This window comes from Suricata suricatta, chromosome 1 (assembly GCF_006229205.1).
Source record: "Suricata suricatta isolate VVHF042 chromosome 1, meerkat_22Aug2017_6uvM2_HiC, whole genome shotgun sequence".
Taxonomy (NCBI): Eukaryota; Metazoa; Chordata; class Mammalia; order Carnivora; family Herpestidae; genus Suricata; species Suricata suricatta.
In genome coordinates, this window is record NC_043700.1 from 126,534,822 (window position 1) to 126,561,057 (window position 26,236).

At 35.5% G+C, this 26,236-nt stretch overlaps 1 long non-coding RNA gene across 1 annotated transcript in view; it reads left to right on the forward strand.

Moving 5' to 3' along the window:
- The first annotated feature begins 2,872 nt into the window (after window positions 1-2,872).
- LOC115280324 overlaps window positions 2,873-26,236 on the forward strand; it is a 59,388-nt gene continuing 36,024 nt past the window's right edge. The window contains exon 1 of the long non-coding RNA XR_003903748.1: window positions 2,873-2,926. This is a non-coding gene — a long non-coding RNA (uncharacterized LOC115280324). The remainder of the gene's footprint in view (window positions 2,927-26,236) is intronic.

The window sequence follows — 26,236 nt, forward strand, 5'->3', positions numbered from 1 at the left end:
TCTTTCTAGGAGAAGATAAATTTGTTAAGACAGAACATCTTCTAGGAAAATCTGATGTGATTGAAATATCATTGGTGAAGTTTTGATAAAGTACTAATTATTTTTCTTTATTCTCATTTTCCTGCATGTGAATATATATAATTCTCATGAAAGAATATCAATTTAATTTTTCTAATAGAGAGCTAATATAAGCTATAGTTTGATGGTTTTATCTTACTACTGGTAGCACATTAATTATTATTTTTTAACCTGTACACATTTGTAGGGGATATATACCTTTGCTTATGGTGGTTATTTAATAGATATTTAATTTTTTCTCATTATTTTATATTTCTTGAATTTTTTTCTCTCCTTGTTTTGAGACCATGGAGCTTATTTTTCCATTTCCGTAAGATTTTTTTTTTTTTTTGAGACAAAGATGGGTTCATATGCCTAAAGAAATCCTGAAAGACATGGTGCAATGACTTCTGATTGTCTCCTGGGTCTTTCCCTATGTTCAACATAATTTCTTTTTCCACTTCAAATAAAAATGGAGGCAATGAATTTAATATATACCCCGAAGATAATATTAATTTAAATTGAAATAGAAGACTATTCATTCAAATACCACCAACATTTTATAATAGTGATTTTCCTGTGACCATGGAATAGGCTTTGCTCCTGGGAAGAATCTTGGCAGAATCAGAGAGAAACAAACTCTCCTTTGGTTCTAAGCCCAGTGAGTCTCACTGGGAAGCCTGTGAAGGGGAGTATTCCTAGGTGAACTTGGTGGATAGTTAGGGGCTGCATTTTTCTTTTTCTCCTCTGCCAAGTCCCCACTGTGAGCTCACCTTAAGTGTGTTTCCAACTGAGTTGCCAGGTTGCATGGGGTTGCGGGATGGGAAATTAATAGTAGAAAGAAAGGAAAAACGGTTTAATTATTTATACAATTCCAGGCCCCATAGTGTCCCATTAAAATCTTGTTGAAAGAGATTTGAGTTTAACATTATTACTAAGGCTTTTAGGATTTGTTTTATGGCCTTTGACTATACCAAGAATGATATTTTTAAATTTTTTTAAACGTGTATGTATTTATTATGAGAGAGAGAGGGCACGTGTGTGCATGCATGAGCCAGAGAAGGGCAGAGGGAAAATCCCAAGCAGGCTCCATGCTGCCAGCACATATCCCCACTTGGGGCTTGATCTCACAAACCATGAGATCATGACGTGAGCTGAAATTGAGAGTTGGTGACTTAACTGACTAAGTCACCCAGGCCCCCTGATATTTTCTTTAAATATAAGACATTAAAATTTTTGACAAAGTAGTATGTTATTTAAATTTTAAGAAATTACTATTGAACAGCATGGAAAATGATACAAAATTTAGCCAAATTAATACCACTGATTTATTTTTATATAAGGGATATTGTTAAGTCTCATTATGAATTTGTTTCCAAATATAACTTTTGTTAAAGTATAGGTTTTCTTGAAGTTGGCTTAACTAGAAACTTTTTAAAACGTACTAAAAACATAGAAAATGCACACCTGATTTTAAAAATATTCTTTTAGGGGCGCCTGGGTGGCTCAGTTCGTTAAGCCTCCGACTTCGGCTCAGGTCAGATCTCACATTTGTGGGTTCGAGCCCTGCGTCAGGCTCTGTGCTGACAGCTAGCTCAGAGCCTGGAGCCTGCTTCTGGTTCTGTCTCCTTCTCTCTCTGCCCCTCCCCCTCTCATGCTCTGTCTCTCTCTGTATCAAAAATAAATAAAACATTAAAAAAAATAAAAATAAAAATAAAAATATTCTTTTAGTGTCTGGAAATTGGAAAACTTTAAGAAATTGTTAAATAATTATTTCATAATTAAATAATTGTTATATAATTATTATGGTAGTACCTTTTTTTTTTTAATGTTTTATTTACTTTTGATAGAGAGACAGAGCATGAGAGGGGGAGGGGCAGAGAGAGAAGCAGACACAGAACCGGAGGCAGGCTCCAGGCTCTGAGCTAGCTGTCAGCACAGAACCTGATGCGGGACTCGAACCCATGAACATGAGATCTGACTTGAGCCAAAGTCGGAGGCTTAACCGACTGAGCCACCCAGGCGCCCCATTATTATGGTAGTACCTTTAATAGAGATATCATCTATCTGGACTTAAATTTTCTAGTTTGTTAAGTGATGAGTATCTCTAGGATGGCCAAACTTTAACTGACATAATAAATTTTATTTCAAAAATTGCTTTGTGAGGGGCACCTGGGTGGCTCAGTCGGTTAAGCATCCAACTTCGGCTCAGGTCATGACAGCTGACAGCTCAGAGCTTGGAGTCTGCTTCAGATTCTGTGTCTCCCCTTCTCTCTGCCTCTCCCAAGCTCATGCTATGTCTCTCTCTATCTCTCGATAATAAATAAATGTTTTAGAAAACTTGTTTTGTGAAGTAAAGAAACTATATGGAAAATATAAGAAAAAATACACACACATATATACACACGCAAATGTAGATTTGCTTGTATTTACATAAAGAAATATTGACAGGATTCATGCCATTAAAAGATGCTGTTAAAAGTGGTTACCTGTAAGGATCAGGGAGCAATGGACAGCATTCGTGAATGTGGACAGCAGCAAGAGCAAGACTTCTTACTATATACATTTTGATGTCATTTTGCTTTATGAAACAGGTAAAATTACCTGGTCAGAACAACAACAAAAGGCACACATATAGAACCTTAAACAGGAATATAAATATCTGAGTAAAGAAAATAGATCTGTGAGGAAATTAATAGAGATAGGAAAGATTCTTGAAAATGCTTTTGTTTTCTCTGAGAGTAAAGATAATCTGCTGATCCAATGTACTGCTAATAGTAGTAACAGGAACTTAGTGTCTTTCTTCCTTTTCTCTGCAGTGTATCCTGTTAAAGATCTATTGTTACTATTACAAGATATTGGGGGACAGGTGAGTTTCCAGGTTGGATTTGTAATTTTTATATGGATCTTTAAAGGTTGAGTGAGGGGCACCTGGGTGGCTCAGCCTCTTAAGCCTCTGACTCTTGATTATGGTTCAGCTCATGATCTCACGGTTTATGGGATTGAGCTCCATGTCTGGCTCTGCAATGAGTGTGGAGCCTGCTTGGGAATCTTGGTCTTTCTTTATGTCACTCACAAAATAAATAAATAAACTTTTTAAAACAAGAGCTAAAGGTTGAGTACTATGTATGAATTTAAAAATAATTATTCAGACCAACAGTGTCATCCTTATTTAACTTACTTTCAATATTTTTCAAAAAATAACTTCATTGTTCCTCTACCATAGATGCTTTTTTACATATGTAATTACAGAGCTAGTAATCTCTCATTATCTAATAAAGCTATTTTTTCTTATTTGCTTATAATAAGGTCAAATTGTTTTTCAATTAGGAATCTGGATCCTCAGGATTTTTTGTCTGAAATGCTTCATTATGGTGTAAGTTGGAACTTGATATGCAAGATGTCAATCAAGACAAAAATTGTCTTAAAAAATTTTTTTTAAATGTTTATTTATCTTTGAGAAAGAGCAAGAGACAGAGTGAAGTGGGAGAGGGGCAGAGAGAGGGAGACACAGGATCAGAAGCAGGCTCCAGGCTCTAAGCTTGTGGCACAGAACCTGACACAGGGCTCGAACCCACAGACCATGAGATCATGACCTGAGCCAAAGTTGGACGCTTAAGCAGCTGAGCCAGCCAGGTGCCTCTTTCTTTTTGTATGTATTCTGTCCTCCATGCATTTTTCCTTCTTTTCATTCAATCAAAATTTACTGAGAGACAAGTCTTATAAACTGCATTTTTTTGATCACTTCTAAAATGTGGGAAACTATAAGCTAAAAGAAGTTTATAACTTGAATATTTATAATTAGTTTTACACTTAAAAGTAAATATAATTCAGGGCGCCTGGGTGGCTCAATCGGTTAAGCCTCTGACTTCGGCTCAGGTCATGTTCTCATGGTTTATGAGTTCGAGCCCTGCATCTGGGCTCTGTGTCTCCCTCCCTCTCTGCCCCTCTCCTGCTCACACTCTGTCTCTCAAAAGTGAATAAACGTTAAAAAATCTTTTTTAAAAGTAAATATAATTCAAATAGTTCTTCTTCAGGTCTTTTAAAAAACAGCAAGAAACAAGAACAAAACAACACCCCCCCCAAAAAAACAACCCCCACGTAGTCCAGTGGCCCTTATTCCTCTCCCCAAATTATTTCTCTCTAGAGGGAACTGCTTTCAATATTTCCAGCTCCTTCTTCTGATATATATACTTACATGTTTCTAAATAACATCCATAGGCTGCTGTTAAAAGGCAGCATATTAAGGTGGTATTCAAGAGCTGCTGGGATCCAAATCCCAGCTCTATATTCTCCACTTCTGTTTATCTTGGTCGGTGTTTCTTGATAGGCACCACTGACACATTGTGCCAGATAACTTTCTGTTGTAGGGAGCTGTTCTGTGAATTTTAGACTATGTAGCAGTATCTCTGATATCTACCCCATCCCAGCTGCAACAACTAAAAATGTCTTCAGGCATTGCCAAATGTCCCCTGAAGAAACAAAATCACCCCCTGTTGAGAATCACTGATCTTGGGAAAGTCAAGTTTTCTGTGACTTTTTTCCTTCATCAGCAAATTAGAATTAATAATAAGAGTAACTCATAGAGCCAATATGAGCAGTAAATGAATAGCATTTCTGAAGTGCTTACTGCTTAGTACAATAAGTATTCTATAAGTATTTGCTAGATAAATACAGGTATATAATTTTTGAGCTTTATATTTTATCCATTAGACTTCTATTCCTACCATTTTCCCAATACAATTATCACTATTTCTGTATATGTCACTACTCAGCCTTTATAATGATTATGACCATGTATTACTAAAAACTGAGTCACATAGCATATTAGTATGTTCATTTATATTTGGTATATTTTCTTTTCTTGTACTATTTTCTTTTCCTTCCCAGAGTAAATAATTGCCTCTTTGCTGTTGTTGTTGTTTGCTTTGTATTCTATGTAGCTAAGTATCCCTAACCTGTCTATTAGAAACATAAATCTACTTGATAGGATTGGACACATTTGGCATATTAACAATTTTTACCCTGGGAGACATTCTTCCTAGAGCTTTCTTCTGCTCCAGTATGGACTTGATACTCTTTAGACCTAGCTGCATAGATCGGATCTAGAATTTCTTTGCACCATTGTCCTGCGATTCCTCTTACCTTTACTATATGTTTCCCCCCTATTTTTGGATCTTATGCCGCCTTCTTTCTCCTTGTAGTTTTTTCCTTTTCTAGTAGACCCTTTAAATGTCTTAAAATATATTTATTCTAAATATAATTATTATATTATGGAAATTATTTTCTCTCAAAATATTAAAGGCACTGTTTTATTGTCTTTTTCTTTTTTTTTTAGTTTATTTATTTATTTTGAGAGAGAGAGAGTGTGTATGTGTGTGTGAGAGGGGCAGAAAGAGAGAGTAAGAGAGAGAATCCCAAGCAGGCTCTGCGCTGTCAACACAGAGCCCAATGTGATGCTCAGATTGAAGAACTGCAAGATCATTGATTTGAGCCAAAACCAAGAGTTGGCCTCTTAACCGACTAAGCCATCCAGGCGCCCCTGTTTCATTGACTCTTATAGGGTTGCAAGTTTAAAGTTTGATACCATTTCAGTTCCTGAATCTTTGTATATAAATTGTTTTTTCCTCAATGGAATGTTTGCAGTCCTTTCCCATTTTGTCCATGATCCTCTGAAGTTTCACAATAATGAGCATAATATAGATCTTTTTAATATCATGCTGGGTACTAGAAATTCAGGCTTTTTTAGTTCAGGGAAAATTTCTTATACTATAACGTCATTAATAACTGCTTGTGCCTTCCATCCCCCCAATACCTCTGCTCTCTCTTTTGGAGCTACCATTAATCACACGATGAACCTCTAATTTTCTGATACTCCATTCTCTCTTAATTTTCGTTACCTTGTCTTTTCTATTTTCTGAAAAGGTTTTTCGTTCCTTCCTTCCTTCCTTCCTTCCTTCCTTCCTTCCTTCCTTCCTTTCTCTCTCTCTCTCTCTCTCTCTTTCTTTCTTTCATTCTTCCCTTTATGTTAGAGGCTTCTATCAAATATCCTGTGATCCTTGTCTATGCTTTCATATTTAAGAAATAAAGCTATTGGGGCGGGCACCTGGGGGGCCAGCTGGTTAAGCGGCCAACTCTTGGTTTTAGCTCAGGTCATAATCTCTCAGTGTAGATTGTAGCCTCGCATAAGAGGCTAGCTAACAGTGCAGAGGCTGCTTGGGATTCTGTCTCCCTCTTTCTCTGCCCCTCTCTTGCTCACTCTCTAGCTCTCTCTTTCTCTCTCTCAAAAAATAAATAAATAAACATTAAAAAAAAGAAAAGAAAACTATCAATAGTTTCAGATGGTATGATTGTTCCCTCCAAATCCCAAGAAAGTGAAAAAAAAAAAAAATCTAAAATTAATGAGTGAATTATTTAGCTGGTCCCAGGATACAAAAATCAATTATCTTTCCTTGGAATGAACAATTAGAAATTGAAACTTTTAAAAATATCACAACAGAATTAAAACATGAACCATATGGGATAAATCTAAGAAAAATATGGAAGATTTATACATTGAAAACTATTATACATTGGTGAGAGAAATGAAAGAAGACCTAATAACTGGAGAGACACCATGTTCATGGATCGAAAAAATTGCTTTTTTTAAGATGTTAATTATCTCAATTTATCTATAGAATCCATGTAATTCAAATAAAAATTGAAGCAACTTTTTGATAGAAATGGACAGAGTTACTCTAAAATTTATTTGGAAATGCAAAGGCAAAAAATATTCTGAAACAGAAAAACAAACTGTATGGTCAAATGATCTTCAACAAAGATGATTAGGTAATTTAATGGTGTAAAAGACAGATTTTCAAAAAATGCTGCTGGGGGGCACCTGGGCGGCCCAGTTGGTTGAGCATCCGACTTTGACTCAGGTCACAATCTCACATTTTGTGGGTTTGAGCCCCATGTTGGGCTCTGTGCTGACAGCTCACATCCTGGAGCCTACTTCAGGTTCTTTGTCTCCCTCTCTCTCTCTGCCCCTCCTCACTTGCACTCTGTCTTTCTCTCTCTCTCTCTCAAAAATAAACAAACATTTAAAAAATTTAAAAAAATGGTGCAGGAACAATTGAATATCAAATACAAAAAATATATAAAATTTTATGCTAAACCTAAAAGCCACCTGTAATAGATTAAAAAAATTAACTCAAAATGAACCATAGACCAAAAGCTATAAAAATTTTTAGAAGAAGCTATAAAAATTTCTAGAAGAAAATGTTTGTAACATTTGGTTAACAAAGATTTCTTAGGCCCTAGAAAGCATGAACTATAAAAGAAATGAATTGATACATATTATCAAAATTAAGACCCTAGGGGTTCCTTGCTGACTCAGTCAGTAGACCTTGTGACTCTTGATCTCAAGGTCATGAGTTCAAGCCCCAAGCTGAGGGTAGAGTTTATATAATAAAAAAATTTTAAAAAAAGCCTACAAAATTAAGACCTTGTGCTCTTCAAAAGATATTGTTGTGAAAATGAAAAGACAAGTCACAGATTTGGAGAGGAAAAAAAATATATTTTAGAGCAGGGGAGGAAGGGCAGAGTGAGAGGGATAGAGAGAAGATCCCAAGCAGGCTGGACACTGTCAGCCCAGACCCTGATGTGGGGCTTGATCTTAGACCACAAGACCATGACCTGAGCTAAAACTGGTGATTCTATATGTGAATTAAATGCTCTTATATTTGCATTTAAAAATGCATTGCCCAATATAAAGATGAATGGTGGGTTAAATAAGTTAATGTTAAATTTCTTTTCCTAATTAAAATATTAAACAGCAAGTAAGAAAAGCACCATGATGAAAAAAAAAAGAAAAGAGTAAAATACCATGACAAGTCAACAAGTCAAAAGAGAGACTGAGGAAGGAAAAATAAACACTTTCTATTTTATTTTTTTATTTTTTAGTAGACTTTGCACCAGCATGGAGCCTGGATCTCATTACTCTGAGATTAAGACCTGAGCTGAGATCACTGAGCCACCCACGCATTCCCCTATTTTAGTATTTTTAATGTTAATTTTCCTGCTTTGTGTAAAAGAGGGCTGACATATTATATAGCTGACCTTGTATAAATTAATTATACACTTAAATTATAATTTACCATGTGACCAAGACATCAATTGTTGAGTTTTAATGTAGCATTATGAGGAGATATCCACTAGATATCTGGTGCTCTAGAGAATTCTGGGATATCTGGTGGAGAACAGTTTAATTCTCATCATTTAGGATATAGATTTTTATTTAATTCACTTGTTTTTATTTTATTTTTAAATTTTTAATGTTTATTTTTTTGAGAAAGAGAGAGAAAGGGTGAGCAGGGAAGGGTCAGAGAGAGAGAAAGAGAGAGACACACACACACACACACATAATCTGAAGACAGGCTCCACGCTCTAAGCTAGCTGTCAGCACAGAGCCTGAGGCAGGGCTCGAACCCACAAATGTGAGATGATGACGTGAGCTGAAGCTAGACGCTCAACTGACTGAGCCACCCAGGCGCCCCAATTCACTTGTTTTTAGTATGGCACTGTAGCCCTTATCTTGCTTTATAATCTCAAATCTAGAGTCCCTGTGTTTTAAAATCTTTGGAGAGTAAACTTCCAGTCTTCTGTTGAGTGAAGGGAAAGTGGTCGCCTTGATTCTTGTGGTTGTCAGGAGCTGGGGGATTGAATAGTCTCTGTCTCATCCAGACTTTTAACCAGGCCTCCTATTTGTGTCTCCACTGGCAATCACCTTTTAGAGGTACTAGGTGCCTCCAGTCCCTGAAGTTTCTTAAGGTTTTATATAATGAATTCACCTGCCTCTTGACTTTCCAAGCTATAAGCATTTACGTTTCAGCCTCTGGTCTGCTAAGAAGTTAGTTACTACTTATTTGATCATATGCTTTGCAGCTGTCAATTTATTTTTGACAGTTCTCTCTGCTCTTTTCTTTCCAGTTTTCCTTTTCATCAATGTTTTACATCTTTAAAAAGCCCTTTTCTGCCATCATTTTTGTGATGTTTTTTGAGGCAGAAGGGGTAAGCATATACATGTGTTCTACTCATTATCTGTTACTGGAAATATATATTTAGAATTTGGATGTCACTGCAAAGACTTTTATTGTTTTTTTTTAACATTTATTTTATTTCCTATGTATTTCTGTCACTAAAAAGTGAAATATTTTACTCTCTTATATAAAACAATACAACTTTATTAAAAAAATTTTTTTAACATTTTTTACTATTTATTTGGGAGACAGAGAGAGACTGAATAGGGGAGGAGCAGAGAGAGAGAGGGAGACACAATATGAGGTAGACTTCAGACTCTGAGCTGTCAGCACAGAGCCCAATGCAGGGCCCGAACCCACGAACTGTTGAGATCATGACCTGAGTAGAAGTCAGATGCCCAACCTACTGAGCCAATCAGGTGCCCCCAAACAATGTAGCTTTAAAAATTGAACACTGAATATGCTAAAGGCAGGTCAGGCTTACAGCAATATATAACAAGGACCCATGTCTGTAAGAAGAATAGGATTATGGTGTCTTCACAGTAGGATTTCCTACATGCACTCACATAGCTCTTTCAGAGCTTATTAAAAACACCATCGGGCAACTGATTATAATTGGAATTGAGTCTATGGTTGGGCTATAGAATGAAGAGTCATCAACACCTGGAACTAATCATATCTAATCCCATCTGGGTATTTGCTTATCTGAGGACCTGAAGTGACTTTAATCAAAGTTTTCCCACTAACCATCATTGGTGACCCCTCTGCCCATTCCTCTTCTTTTGTTTTTTCCTACTTAGCTTTCCAGACTCAGTCCAATGCCATCTACTCCCAGAAGTCTACTGAAACCATATGCAAAGATGATTTAGGTGCTCCTCCCCAATATTTTCATCATTACTTGAATTCTCAAATTGTATTTTCTATCATTATATTTACCATATTATAGTATAATTATGTTTAATTATTTTGGGGTTAGCATACTTTTTCTGTAAAGTTTACAGTTATTGAATATTTTAGATTTTGCAGGCCAAGAGACAAAATCAAGGATATTATGTAGGAACTTATATAATGAAAGAAAATACATTGTAATGATTTTTTATTGACAAAATTAAAAATAAAATAATAAGTACAATTTTTTTTGTAATACTAATACATTCATTGAAGAGTAGAATTCTTTTGGAGAGGATACTATTTCTCTTACTTGTAGTTCAAATTTGGTGTTTTCCATTCATCAAACTGATTGCAAATGCTTCTCTGTAAAAACCATTCTTAGCTCACAAGCCTTACAAAAACAGGCAGTGAATTTTCCTGACCTCTGTTCTATTTGTTTAACTCTTTGTCTTTGCTATATTTTGAGATCGGGGCTGTCCTCCTTCTTATTTATTTATGAGTTCCCAGGCATTATAGGTGCTTAGTAACTTAGAGAAAGGTTTTTTTTCAAGCAATGAAGAGATGCGAATTTTGGTTATTATCTTCAACTTTTACTTAATGAGTGATACCTTGACTTTATGTATTACCTTTCCTATAAGGATTTTTAGATCTATTATGTCATATCTATTATCTAATATGCAGTAAGAAAAGATGTTGTTATTCCCATTTAACTTATAGTAAAGGGACACAGTAGTAGAGCCAAGATCAGAATTAAGAAATTATGATTCTTAGCTGTAGAGAGTTTTCACAGAATCATGGCACATATTCTTGGGTATGTGTGTTCTTGTCCATTTCAAGAATTGTGAGTCATCAGATAACTCAAAGGGGTAAGCAAACCAGCATGGACTAGCATAGATAAGGAAATTACTATACCTAGGGAGAAAAACACTAACAATTTGACTGCAACTTTTAAAAAAATTCCTGGAAATAATTTTGTGTGTTGAGTTTTCAAATGTGAGATAGCATATTTTACATAATATTTAAATATGTAATGTGGAATATAGGTAATTTAAAAATGCAGTCTTAAGGGGCACCTTGGTGGCTCAGTTGGTTAAGCATCCGACTTTAGCTCAGGCTATGATCTCGTGGTTCGTGGTTTCAAGCCCCACGTTGGGCTCCATGCTGACAGCTCAGAGTCTGGAGCCCGCTTCAGATTCTGTGTCTCCCTCCTTCTCTGTCCCACCACCACTCAAGCTTTGTCTCTGTCTCTCTCAAAAATAAATAAAACATTAAACAATTTTAAAAATGCAGTCTTAAAAGATATACATCAAAATGAATGTAATTACCATAAGAAAACAAAGAAATTGCTGATTATCAGTGAAAACATGGTATAAGTTACTTTTATGTCTATCTGGAAAATATCTGGAGGAATATGGTGTTTTCAGTGGGGTAAACTTGTATTTTTTGTAGCCGCTATTTCCCAAGTGATTCTGCCATAGACTTTGTTTTCTATGGGTCCATTAGCATCACATCAACATTATTATCAGCAACAGTATTTATTGAGTACTTTATAGTTCTAGTTTCTGGGGATAAAAATAGATAGTAGACCTGATCCTTGATCTTGGGAAGAGGAATAAATATATGTGGTATAACAATGATGATATAACATGAAGTAAAGAAAACCTGGTAGTTCAGACAATACTTGCCAAATGAGTAGGGGGAAGAGGGTGTTCTATAACAGTATGGATATGTGTGGATCTGTTGGTAGGGAGATAGTTGGGAAAAGCTTCTTGCAAGAGGTAGCACTTAAACTGCATCTTCAAGAAAGGTAATGGAGGGGTTCTTGGGTGGCTCAGTTGGTTAAGTGTCCAACTTAGCCTCAGGTCATGATTTCACAGTTTATGAGTTCAAGCTCCACATTGGGCTGTCTCCCTCTCTGCCCCTATCCTGCTCTCTTTGTCTCTCAAAAATAAACATTTAAAAAAATAGTTAAAAAAAAAAAAGAAGATAATGGAGAAGTGATAAAAACAATTGGGAAGAGTTTGAGCAAAACCATGAAGGTAGATAGAATGTGAATGATAAATTCAGGAAACAATACATAGACCAACTTATCTTGAGCAGGAGTTTTACGAATGTAAGGAAGTAGTTGGAGACACATTTGAAGTGTTAGCGATGTGAGGAGAAGGGTCAAGTAAAGAAACTTGAAAGTTGAATGTAGGAAATGGTAAGCTGTCAAAGAAATTTAAACAGGAATGTGAGGATGGAATAGTCAACAAGGATTGTTAAAAAAAAAAAAAAAAGCTGAATTTATCTATTCCGGGGCTGAAGCTTTGAACACTGGATTATGTTTGCTACATCAGTATGTGCTACATAAAGAAATGCACGCTACATCCATCTACTTGTTTTGTCATTGTGCTTTATGTCTCTTAGGGTTGATTTACAAAAAGCTAAATACAATTTCATTTCTAATGATTCAGAAGGAGCTTAAAGATCTTTCAGTGCCTCAATTGTGTGTCTTACTTTTTGATCACTTATGATATTGTACATGAGCCAAAGTGCTTGCTATCTTTTAGAGAAGATTTGTGTGTTTGAGAGCATCCTTATAGTCTACCTAGTGTGAGGAAATATTTATTTAATGTCGTCTACATTTAATATTTGTATTCTGTCTAGTCTTTTAATATTACTACAAAGTAATAAAAATTCTGGGAATTAAAACTTTTCGTTCATTTTAATATGGATGTATTCTTCTGAACAAAGTAGGAAATGGGTATATGTGTAATTTAAAAATATACTCTGAAAAACCAAATAAATAAAAATAAATAAAAATCCACTCTGGATTTCTTCAATAAAAATGTATTGCTCTGAGCTAGTAAAAACCAAAATTGTCCATAGGTGAGTTTGATTTGACTAATGTGTTGTCAGTGTACAGTAGGAGGCTGACCCATCTTCTCTTATGCCCCCACCTTCCTATATTGTGAGTGAATTGGGGAGCCATCTGGCTACCACATGTGCACCCAGCTGTGTTTTCAAGTGGGAGTGGGAAATGTAAGAAGAATTCTCACAGAAGTACATTTGTGGGGTTAGACTTCCTCCTGCTAGTCTGGATAAGTTCTCAGGATGCCAAAGCATTAAGCACACTTTCCAGTGTGGGAGGCCCTTGAACCTCCCCCACCATCTCTGGCTTGAATACATGTAGATTGTTCCGCAAGCCTAGGCAAATACTCTATTGTGCTATTCTCCAGAGTAGTTTGACCTTGTATACTTGAATTCCTCCCCAAGACTATCTTGCCCTACTGGAAATTTACCCCTTTCAAGAGCTTTGAGGCCTAAATCCAGCCTAAAGAACATTTGCTTGTTCCATCTATCTCCTTAAAGTGTGGGGGAAGAGGGGAAGGATCTCTCCTCATGGCTTCATACCTGAGTAGATCACACAGACTTCTCTGCATTGCGGAACGGGGAGTGGGAGAACAGGATTCATTTGGTGGTATCTCCGCATCTCTTCATCCATGGGCAAATAAATGCCTTACACAACTGTTTCTTATCTTCTTTCTGTGGTCAGCTAGAATTCCTTTTGAATCAAGTACTAAATCTTAAGGGAGGGAGGGAAGAAAGACTGTACTGGAGAAACAAGCAAGAGGCTCTGAGACCAGCTGCTTTGCAGGAGACCAGCTGCTTTGCAGGGAGACAACTCCTGTACTGTTTCTGATGCTTGCAGTCTCTTTCCTCTTCTCTACTTGTGTGTGTGTGTGTGTGTGTGTGTGTGTGTGTGTGTGTGTGTTTCAAAGCACCACACATCCAGTATTTTTTAGTGGTCCGGAGATAGTTCACCTCAAAGCTACATAAATTGGAAAGAAATAGGTTATATATATTAAGTGACCAGAAAAGTTATTCCAGTCCCAGATGGGCCTACTTACCTGATGAACATAGAATACAAAAATTGAACAGATGTTTCAGCACACAAAATCTGGACATTTACTTGTCTGGGTGCAAATAATGCCACTGTTTTGAATAAATTCTCTTTCAGATATTCTGAATTTTTTTCTGTCTCCTGTAATTTTCAAAATGGCCTCAACATTTTGGGCCCCAACACCTTTTTGCACCTCCTTCATATTTTATAAATGAATGAAATGTTTATGTGAGAAATTAGAAGTTTCTTGTAAGGAAACTATAAATCAAGATGTAATACAATTATGAATAAAATTTCTTTCTTCAATATTATATTTAAGTTCCACTTCTTTTACAAAGCTTTATATGACATTTTTGTCTACCTATGTATTTGCCCTCACCTCAGCACACTTGCTTGTTCCTCTCAGTGTTTTCATTCAGCATCTCACAAATATTTACCAAGTGCTCACTATATATGACACATGCCAAGAGTTATGTTGCGGGGCGGGGGTGGTGGTGGTGGTGGTGCTGGTGGTTATATGCTCCTAAGGAAGAAAGAAATTAACATAACAATACAAGGTAGTATTTGACTGGTGCCATAAGACTGAAACCAAGAAAGAATTTGGAGCATTTAAATGAGACACACAGGGACAGAGACAGAGCCACACATAGAGATGTGTCAGTTTCAGCTGGAGGAATTGTGGGTAGAAAGAAACAGCTTATGAACTTGACCTTAAATGGGTAGGATGTCAACAGAGGGAACTCTAAACACAGGGAACAGTGTAATCCAGGGTAGAAAAATGGGAAAGTGTGTGCCATATATAGGGAATGATTTCCCAGAGTTTAACTTAAGTGGGGGATATTGTAGCAGAGAAAGTTGATGAGTACATGGGCATCTGATTTTAGAAGCATTGAGGCTGAGGCTAGACTAAGAAATTAAAACTGTATTCCAAAGGCATTAGTTGTTGAACTTTTGAAACAGAATGCTACAATCTTGTGTGAATACAATCCAAATGAAAGTTGGAATGAATAGTTAATCCAGGAAGGATCAAGTGGGAGGATTTACCAGAGGCTAAATGATTTTAGCCTCTTTTTAGAGGACACCACTGTAGTAATCTAAGCAGGAAACAGTAAGTGCCCAAACTAGGGTGCTAAAAATTAGAATGGGGGGGAAAATGAATGATTTGTCATAAATTGCAAAGGAGATAACAGTTTCTATTTCTTCTAACTAGATTGTCAGTTTTCTGAGAGCAAGAGTTGTGTCTGTGTCTTGTTTCCTTCTTTTAGTTATCTTTATCTAATTTATCTACTTTCATATTGTGTGCTTTTAAATAATTATGCCTTGTGTTAGCTCCTAATTAATCTTGTATGTCACTCTGTCTGTCTGTCTCCAGAACAACTAGTTTTTCATAAAAAGCAGACCACAATAATGTCAGAACAGTTTTTCATTCACTGTAAGTCAACAAGAGAAGCAACAATGAAGAGTTGATTCTGGAAAAGAGAGAACAAATTTGTGAGTTGCTCTCAGTGAAAAATGAAAAGGGCTTTTGAAACTGAGCTGAAATATGCCTGGAGCACATGAGAGTCTGGTTTATTAAGGGAAGACTGAGTGATTATTAGAAATACTGCCATTACTACTACTATTACTATGTGTTATATTATTCACACGCATCATAAAAAGTCCTGATACACAGCCACTGACAGAGTCATTGAGGATACTGAACAGGGCTCTTACCACATTATGAGAAGTATTCAATATGCTTTGCTCTTTTTCTGACATGAACTCTTTTAAGAGCAAAACACTTTATTCCTTGCACAGGTCATTAAATATATTCCATGGTGTCCTAGTACCCAGCAGGAAAGAATTCACTGACTTACTGTGTGAAAATTATTTCAAGGCTCTTTATTTTGAATGTAAATAGTTTACCAAGCTTTCTGCCCCCAAAGCGATAAGGATTTATGTACAGTTTCTTTCTTTCTGTTTTGCAATGCTAAGTTTATAGCTTGCTATGTCAGTTAAAAAGGGGAATGCCAATATATTACTACTTAACTACTTCAGATTAGCTGTTGGAGAGATAAGGGTGATGAATGGTGTTTAGCTCCAAATGGTAAAATTGACCTAGTTCTAAGCTGCCAGATAGAACAGGCAGGTTTATCAACTACTTTATAAAATAAATATTTGTGAGTATAAGACAAACAAGCATAACTGATTCTATCCAAACCTTAAAATAAGAATTCCATTATAAGTTGCAATAAATATTGAAAGATGTGTCCTTATTTTGAAAGCTGTCATTTAATGAAAATGCAACATATTTCTATTTTAAGAAGAAAAGATTTATTTTGTGACATGCTGATGTCCAAACCATATGGGCACACATTTCCCCAACTGTATGACACACTCTATGGACTTAGATTAAATTATCCTTTCATGTTGAAAAGTCTTGCTGTTTTCCCTATTATATGGGAACATATGTACAAATACACATATATAGTGAACTTTAAATTTACTATGATTTAATTCAGTATAGAAGAATTTTTAAACAAATTGTTTAATCTTGAGATCATATGACTAGTAATATCCTAAATTTAAAAAGTGATGATTTTATATTAAGGAAGATGAGTAGGCATAAGGGTACAGTACAGCATAAAATATTTGAATAGTATAGTTCCAAAAGCTTCAAAATTAAAATGGTGCATTTTTGCCCTTCCTTTCTTCACCTTTTCCTCAAAAGTAATCATTGCATTGTATTTTATAAAAATTATCCAAAATAGAGCAGGGGAAGGAAGACTTTATTGTAAGAGAGAAACCATTTTCTGGTAGTGTGATCTGATAGAATTTAATGGACTACTAGGACTTTTGATTTTGTTTTGTTTGTTTTTTGAGTACTATGACATTAATAAAAAAACTCAGAAAGCATAAGCAAAACAAACATAGAATAAATCTAATAATGGAGATATCTCCTAACAAACATTTCCATCTAGACAAGGGAATTTTAATATAGTTTTTAAAATCCTTGGGGCGCCTGGGTGGCTCAGTTGGTTAAGCCTCCAACTTCGGCTCAGGTCATGAACTCACATTCGTGGGTTCAAGTCCCACATCGGGCTCTGTGCTGACAGCTCAGAGCCTGGAGCCTGCTTCTGATTCTGTGTCTCCCTCTCTCTCTCTGCCCCTCCCTGCTCATGCTCTGTGTCTCTCTGTCTCAAAAATAAATTAAAAAAAACCATTAAAATCCTGTGATTTTATTTAGTTTTTAAAAGTATTGAAGTACAGTTGGCATACAATGTTATATTTTATATGTTTATTTTGTAACTGGAAGTTCATACCTTTTAATCCCTTTTGCCTATTTCTTCTATAAGGTAAAAAAAATCCCATGATTTTAATATTCTTTTGAAAGATGGGCATTATCTCTTTTAATAAGAGATACTAGTCATGTGAAGGATAGAAAAACAAAGCCACTAGATTTAGTTAAGTCTAAAGGTGAACTTTTTGCGATGTCTCAGTAAAAAAATAAGTAATGAGAAAGTGTCAGTTTATTTTTCTCATTTCAGTTGTAAATATTTGCTATTGAATTCTAAATGAAAAATAGATATGCAGATTTACTTTCACAGTCAATGTGAGGCATAATGCAATAGCAGAGAAACTAGTTGTAACTGGGTTTATGCAGGTTCCTTAGTTCACAAAGAGCGCAAGCCTGAACAAGCCAGCATGAGTCACTATGTGAGGTTGTATCATAATAATATTACCATAAAGATTTTTAGGTGAATGGCCTTTGTGGGCTCTAAAATGTCATAAGGAATCTGATACTATATGCTAGAATATCCTGAATGTTTTATATCTAACTGTAAGTAATGCATACTCTCATATCTTCAAAGTACCAAGTTGTATATTTAGTTGCAAGATGTCAAAAATCCATTCGGTAGCAAAGAGAAAGCTATGAAATAAATCTTTCAAGAGACAATGTAATTTTTACAGAGTGAGACAGTAATTCAACGTAGCTATGTTGCTAAGTGAGAATCTTTTTCTGCTGATAGGAAGGAGAAATGAAGAGGCCAACGGCATGGTTATGTATGAGTATTGCAGCTTACACTGAATGAGTCCCTGATGGCCTATGTCACTGGGCAGATCTCATACTAATCTCTTTTTGTCTTCATTTTCTCAACTATAAAAAGGGGATGATAATACCAACCTGTCTCAGAGAGGTGTGGTAAGAATTAATTAAGGCTCATAAAGGATTTTAAAGGCCAAAGATGAAAGACATCAAACTAAGTACAAGGACTCATCATTAGCCTCGAAGTAGACAGAACATAGAAACTTGTTTATTGGTGGAGAAATTCTGAAACATCAAATAAGCATACACTTTCCTGGATTTATATGACTTAAATTTATGAATTGGTTCACAAATGTGTTTTGTTTAGGTGTTCTATATTTAAATTTTCAGTCTAGGCTAATCAGAGATTAAAGACAATACTAGTTTGAAACTAGAAATTGTAACCAGTTGGAATTAAAAACATATACTTCAGTTATTTTTGTTTTACCTCTGTGTGTTATCAAAAACTAATCAGGTGTTTATTTTTATTTTTATTTTTTAAATGTTTATTTACTGATTGAGAGAGAGTGTGTGTGTGAGTGTGGGAGGGACAGAAAGAGAGAGAGAGAGAAACCCAAGCAGGCTCCATCCAGGCTGTCAGTACAGAGCCCAATGTGGGGCTTGATCCCACAACTGTGAGATCATGACCTAAGCCTAAATCAAGAGTTGGATGTTTAACTGACTGAACCACCCAGGGGTCCTCAGGTATTTATTTTTAAAGGATGACTGATTCTGGAATTGCTTCTTAGGGAGTAGGTGAAAGAATGAAACATTAAATTTGTTGCCACTATTTAGTATCAAGGTAACAATGATTCTGCTTAGGGTAAAGTTGTTATTAGATACTACCTTAGTCAGGACATTTAATCAAGGGAAATATGTTTCTCTAAATGCCTGAATTTAAGAGCCAATGCAAAGAGTATATGAAAATAAAAATTTCATTTTCAGAAATATGACTCCTATTGCATCCTCCCCTCCACTCCCCATGACTTATTGAGTTCCTTGAATGCCAAATAACTAATATGAGAACAAAACAAAACAAACATTGTGATGAATCAGTCATCTCTATGTTCTTTAATAAGAAAAACTATTTGTCACCTACTTTTGGATGAAACTAAATAGCATTTTAAAATTTCATTAAATTTCAATAGCTAGTGTTGAGTAAATGAGCAATTTTACCCTTTGAAAAAGCATTCAGTTTACCAGAAGTTTGCAAATGATTACAACTAGAGCCAATAAGATTCTGGATATATTATTTCCTAATTAAATAATTGCTCAGTTGGATGCAATCTTGGATGACATAAATAAGCACTGAAACTGTCATACCTCAGAGTTCTACCTTTCTTAGACTTCTAAAATGTATTGGGATTTTTTTTTAGTGACAGTTTTTCCTTCTTAGTGACAGTTGGTTCATGGGAGCAATTCATTACTGGTGTTTATTTTGCTTTGGGTTGGGTTGTAAAACTTCATTACAATAACATAACTTCAGAGGTTGTTATTTTAGAATTATTATACCTTATACTGGTTGTGGTCAAGAAAGACTGGAAAACAAGAAGTAATAACATCTTTAAAACATTTACTATTGCCATTAAAAAAAAGACTTGGTTTCACCCGAGTTAGAATTTCATTAATGGAACACTTCATATTTCTTTTGTTAAGAACTCATTTATCCTTCACCCCAAAATTTGAATGTAAACATTGGCTGTCAGGGTTGATAGCCTTGCAGTTAACCAGCTTAATTTTGGTTAGAAGATGAATGATTCACTGCTTTTTTTGTATCTGATGAGTAGGCAGAGCACTGTATTTAAAATGGCTCTGACCCAGCGGGTGAATCTTACTGGTTTCACTGCCCAGCCCACTGAGAAAAAAAATAAAAGTCCTAGAGGTGATAGCTGAGCACAGACTGAGCATGAAATTTCTTATAACTTAACCATCGTGACAATGTTATAAAAATGTTTTTCATTTTTTTATTATTAAATTTTTTTAAAAATTAAGGATTTTCTGGTTTTAGAAGATGGTTCCCAACTGATCTTGTGGTTTAGTTTTTCTTTTTGTATCTCAGACTTTAAAAGTCTCCATAATAAATAAACACCATATTTTTGCTTTGCTCAGTAGCTAATTTTTTTTGTAATCACAATTCTGTTTTCTGAAATGAAAATATTTCTCCTTTCCCTAGGGTTTGTTTTATATACTCTATCTCTTTTAGTTAATAGAGGTAGATTATTTTCATCTCCAGTGACCACATCAGCAATTACTTTGCAGGTTCCTCTGGCCCAGGATGGTATAAAAATACTTACCTATTTCAGCTAAATATTACATGAGAGTTAAAGCAAGCCTTTTAATACTTTTTTTAATGTAGATGTGTTATATTTTATTATATCAGGTAATAGATTAGTATGCTTTATTAGAATATTATCTAGAACTTTTTAAAGAAATAATGTGTTCTATTCAAGATAATTCAGTGAAGATATATTTAGAATGTTTTACCTATAGAGGAGAAGAGATGAATAAAAGCTCTTTATACTCTGCAGCAAAAGCAGTTTTCTAAGAGGGAAATTTATAGCACTACAGGCCTACTTCAAGAAACAAGAAAAATCTCAAATAAACAATCTAACCTTACATCTAAAGGAACTAGAAAAAGAGGGGGGGGAAAGCCTAAATTTAGTAGAAAGAAGGAAATAATAAAGATCCAAGCAGAAATACATGAAATAGAGACTTAAAAGATAAAAAAAAAGTCAATGAAACTAAGAGCTGATTCTTTGAAAAGATAGACAAAATTGATAAACCTTTTGCTAGACTCACAAGGAAAAAGGGAGAGAATCCAAATAAATAAAAGAAGTAACAGCCAATACAACAGAAATGCAAAGGATTATAAGAGACTACGATGAAGTTACATGCTAACAAATTGGACAATCTAGAAGAAATGGATAAATTCTTGGAAACATATAATCTTCCAAAACAGAATCAGGAAGAAATAGAAAATCTGAAAGACCAATTACTAGTAACAAAAGTAAATTGGTAATCAGAAAACTCCTAAGTAATGTCCAGGACTAGATGGCTTCACAGCTGAATTCTACCAAATGTTTAAGGAATACTGAGTACCTATTATCCTCAAACAATTCCAAAAAATAGATGAGGAAGGAAACTTCCAAATACATTCTAAGAGGCTATGCATGACCCTGATACCAAAACCAGACAAAGACACTACAAAAGAAGAAAACTACAGGCTAATATTTCTGATGAATGCAAGTGCAAAAATCCTTAACAAAATATTAGCAAACCATGTTCAGCAATACGTTAAAAAGATCATTCACCACAATCAAGTGGGATTTATTTTGGGATGCAAAGATGGTTCAATATTTGCAAATCAATCAGTGTAATATACCACATTAATGAAATGATGGATGAAAATTGTATAATTGCCTCAGTAGATGCAGAAAAAATACTTGGCAAAATTCAACATCTGTTCATGATAAAAGTTCTCAACAAAATAGGTTTAGAGGAAATATACATCAACATAATAAAGGACATATATGAAAAGCCAACAGTTAAAATCATACTCAATGGTGAGAGACTAAGAGCTTTTCCTCTATGACCAGGAGCATGACAAGGACATCCACTATTATTACCATTTTTATTCAAAATAGTACTCGAAGTCCTAGCCATACCAGTCAGACAAGAAAAAGAAATAAAAAAGGCATCCAACTTGGTAAGGAAGGAATTAAATGATCACTATTTGCAAATGACAAAATACTATACATTAAAAACCCTACAGACTTCACCAAAAAACTATTATAGTAACAAATGAATTCAGTAAAGTTACAGGGTACAAAACTAGTATCCAGAAACTGATTGCATTTCTATACACTAATAGTGAAGTACCAGAAAGAGAAATTAAGATGGCAATTAAATTACAGTTGCACCAAAAATAATAAAAGATCTAGGAATAAACTTAACCAAGGAGGTGAAAAACTTATACTGTGAAAACTATCAAACATTGATGAAAGAAATTAAAGATGACACAAACAAATGAAAAGATAATCCATGCTCATGGATCAGAAAAGTTAATATTGCTAAAATGTTTATACTCCCCAAAGAAACCTACAGATTCAATGTGATCTTTATCAAAATATCAAGAGCATTTTTTATAGAGCTAGAACTAATAATGCTAAAATTTGTTATGACCACAATAGCCAAAGCAGTCTTGAGAAAGAACAAAGCTGGACATATCGCAATCCCAGATTTCAAGATACACTACAAACCTGTAGTAATCAGAATAGTATGGTACTGGCACAAAAATAGACACATAATTTAATGGACTGCATAGAGAGCCTAGAAATATACTCATACTTATATGATGAATTAGTGTATCTAGGTGGAGGGTATAAACTCCTGTATGCTTTAACATTTTTCAAAATAAAAACTTGAAAATAAAAAGGAAACAAACAAAACAAAAACTCTCTGTCCTTAAGAAACTTGTAATTTTCCAAGGTAGAGGATGTAGAGAACTCAGAGTTCTTCAAATTTCATCAACCTATGGACACAGACAATGGTATTTTAAATATAAAAATACATGTTGCTCCAACTTTCCCATTCCTATTCATGAATTGTGTCTTGCCCCTCATCTCCTTACGTGTTACTAATGTAGGAGGTGTTAGATAAGATTGATAAAATAACTAGATAAAATGCAATGGACTGTGAATGCTATGGCTCAAACCAATGAAATCCTCACTTGGAACAAAATACAATCTTAGTAGTCAGACTAATCTTGTGCTATTTTTTAATTAAGCTCTTTTATTTTATAAATGGAGTTTTTTATATTATAAGGCATGATGTAATTAGTAATACATTTGTATTGGTCAAATAGTCACATTCTTGATTTTTTATGACCCCAAGGGAGGCTCCTCATCCTTAATTTAGTTAATAGTTTCTGTATTTTCCCTTACAAAACCTCTTAAACGTTTAATAAGGAGTAAAATGTAAACTTGTTTTTTTTCTCCCTCATCATAGTTCATTTTGTTCATTTAAATGGAAGGTGCTTGTTTCTCCACATCCTCACCGGCATCTACAGTCTTTTGATTTATTCATTTTAGCCACGTTGACTGGCGTGAGGTGGTATCTCAGTGTGGTTTTGATTTGTATTTCCGTGAGCACTGGATGTTATATGGAAACCAATTTGACAATAAACTATTAAAAATTTTTTTTAAAAAGTGAAAAAAATAACCAAACGGAGGCAGTCAAGGAATAAAAAGTTTGTGGTTAAAATTTATATAATACAGAACATGGAAATTTGTTATATACCAGCATACTTTTAAATATGGAATTTGTTAAATACAAGTATTTGTTGGGGCGCCTGGGTAGGTCAGTCAGATAAGCGTCTGGCTCTGTGCTGACAGCTAGCTCAGAGCCTGGAGCCTGCTTCGGATTCTGTGTCTCCCTTTCTCTCTGACCCTCCCCCACTTGCACTGTCTCTCTCTGTCTCTCAAAAATAAATTTAAGAAAATTAAAAAAAAATACAAGTATTTGTTAAATACTTGAGCATTTGGTTGCTCAAGAAGTGATTCCAACCTAAGACTTTCATTGGATCCTGATTTGACATAAGGAATTAAGTCATTAAACCAATAAGCATTTATTTAACCATATTAAGACATTCTGCTTAGGCATCCAGGACTCAAAAAATGCAAAACCTTGAGATAATCTTTACTCTTTCAGAAGTCAGTGGAAGAGGGAAACACATGAAGAAATAAATTGAATAAACAAATAAATGCTGAGGTAGATGCTAGGAATGTCAGGGATCGCTTGACTAAGGAGGTGAACTCTGGATAGTCTTGAGGATAGAATGGTAATTTGCTATAGAAAGAAGAGGAGAAAAAGGGCATTTCAGGCAAAGAGAACAAAATGTGCAAAGGCATAGAGTTTTGAAAAGATATGTGAGAAGCTCATTGTGGTTTGGAGCTCAGGGTTGTGGTGGGAAGTGGAAGGAAATGAAATTGGAACAGTGTATTGGGGTTATATCAGGAAGGGCGTTGTACCCAGAGAAAAGAGCTTGACTTTTATAGGGTTGCTAGTGGGAAATCAGGAGAAATTGTTGAAGGGAAGGATGTTATCATATTTGTTTGATAAGAATATAATTATGGCAGGAGTGTAAAAATGGATTGTAGGAGAGACTCATGTGGGAGAGACCAGATAGGGCACTATGTCATTAGTCTAGGATAGAGATCATAGGCCTAAGCTGAATTAGTGACAGTAGAAATGGGGAAAAATGGCTATATTTTGGACATATCTTTGAAAGAAAATGGATAGGATTTGGATATAAATGGTTAGGAAGAGGATGGCCTCTAGGATGAGGTTTTTTTTTTTTAAATTAGTAGATTTGAGATTTTGATTCTATTAACCATAATGGGAAAGGAGAGAATATTTAAAGAGATATGATTATTATAGTCTTTTTAATGCATTAAGTTGAAGTGCCTGTGGGATAGCCAGTTGACATGGATTTGCAAAAAAGCTGAATTGGAACTTGAGGAGAGGTTGGAACTACAGGTACAGACTTGGGAATCATGAACATATAGCTTCTAGAATGTAAATGAAAGCATGTATCTAAAAGTGAAGAAGGAATGACCACCAAGGATGAAACTGTGGAAAACATCAACACTTAAGATGCATAAGAAAGTGCCCCTCATTCATTTTTAGCCCATGCCTCCTTTTGAAAATACAAAAATCTCCATTTACCTCTAATCATGGCAATTTAGATATTTCCCCTCAAAGTCCCATTATATCACCTAATTTCTTCATTCTCCTGCCTTCTATTTCTTTAAGAATTTGCAATTGAAGGGGTACTTGGATAGCTCAGTTGGTTAAGCATCTGACTCTTGATTTCAGCTCAGGTCATGATCTCCCAGTTTCTGAGTTTGAGCCCCATGTTGAGCTCTACACTGACACCACAGAACCTTCTTGGGATTCTCTGCCTCTCTCTCTCTCTCTGTCCCTCCCTCACTTGTGCTCTCTCCCTCTCTCTAAAAATAAATAAACTTAAAAAACAAACAACAGCAACAAAAACAAAAAAAAAAAACAAACTAAAAAATAAAAAGAATTTCTAATTGAAGAAGTGATCTGGGGTGAAGGAGCCATTGAAGAAAACTGAAGGGCTTTTATAGAAGTAGAAAGAAAATAGGAGTGGATGACATCTTGGAAGACAAGATCATATTATCGTTACATCCCTACTGCAAACCCTTACCCAACCCAAATCTTGAAAATACTGCAGAGGTTATATTAGCATTGTATTCCTACTGCAAACCCTTGCCCAACGGAATCTGCAAACCCTGAAAGCCCAAATATAAATAGAATCTGAGCACTGCCTTTCATCATATAATTAGGTAGAAATAGTTGACTTGGGTTTCTGTGTCCAACAGAGCCATAGAGGTTTGAGTTCTTTTCCCTTAAGTTCCCCAGCATGAAGACCTCAACCCCACCTCCAATTATTGTTCTCTTGAAAGCACCTGAGGTAAGAGTAGAAGGGATGGAAGGAGGAATCTGGGGGCTGTGTATGAAGACAGTGAGTGGGGCTCCATGCCAGTAACAAAGCACATTTGCTTTCCGTTTTGATTGACCAGGTGGCTACTCATGGCTCAACCAAAACTAAGTTTTGATGTTTCAGACCACCCAAAGTCCTCTATCAGCTTTGGGGATTCCTTGACCTTATCTCTTCCTTCTCAGAAAAGAGTGAGCAGCAATTAAACCACCGTTTAGGTAATTTGTTTCAATCCTGCTTCTTGCCACTTAGACTCTAAACATTCAGGAATAGGTAGGGCAATAGGAAGTTCCTCTCCCACCTCCCATCACCCTGTGTCTACTGTTTGGGTAAGTACTTCACTACTCACTGGGTCCTAGGGAGTCTTCTCATAAGCCTTAACTTAGTCCTTAGTATTTTTTGTCTTTTGTCTTCCAGTAAGCCATGCCTGCCACTATCCCATTGTTGTCACCAAAAGTTGTCAAGTTAGAGCTTGCCACAGTGTTGTGTATGCTGGCAAAAGACATGGTCAGAGAAAAAGGACTTATTACTCATAGCACATCAGGCAGCATGAACTTCATGTTCATGTCATTTGTGTCCCTGCATATGTTATGGAGGTATATCACCTGGCCCAGGTGATTGCTGCACAAGCAGTGAGTTTGTATCACAGATGAGGGACCCTGAGTTTAGGAAACTCTGAACAATTATAAGGGGGCTGCAAGAAAAACTGCCCAACCTTTGCCTTGGAGGGAAACACTATCTTAATTATACTGTGTGTGCAGCAAACAAACTTGCCCTCTGCTCTAAAGAGA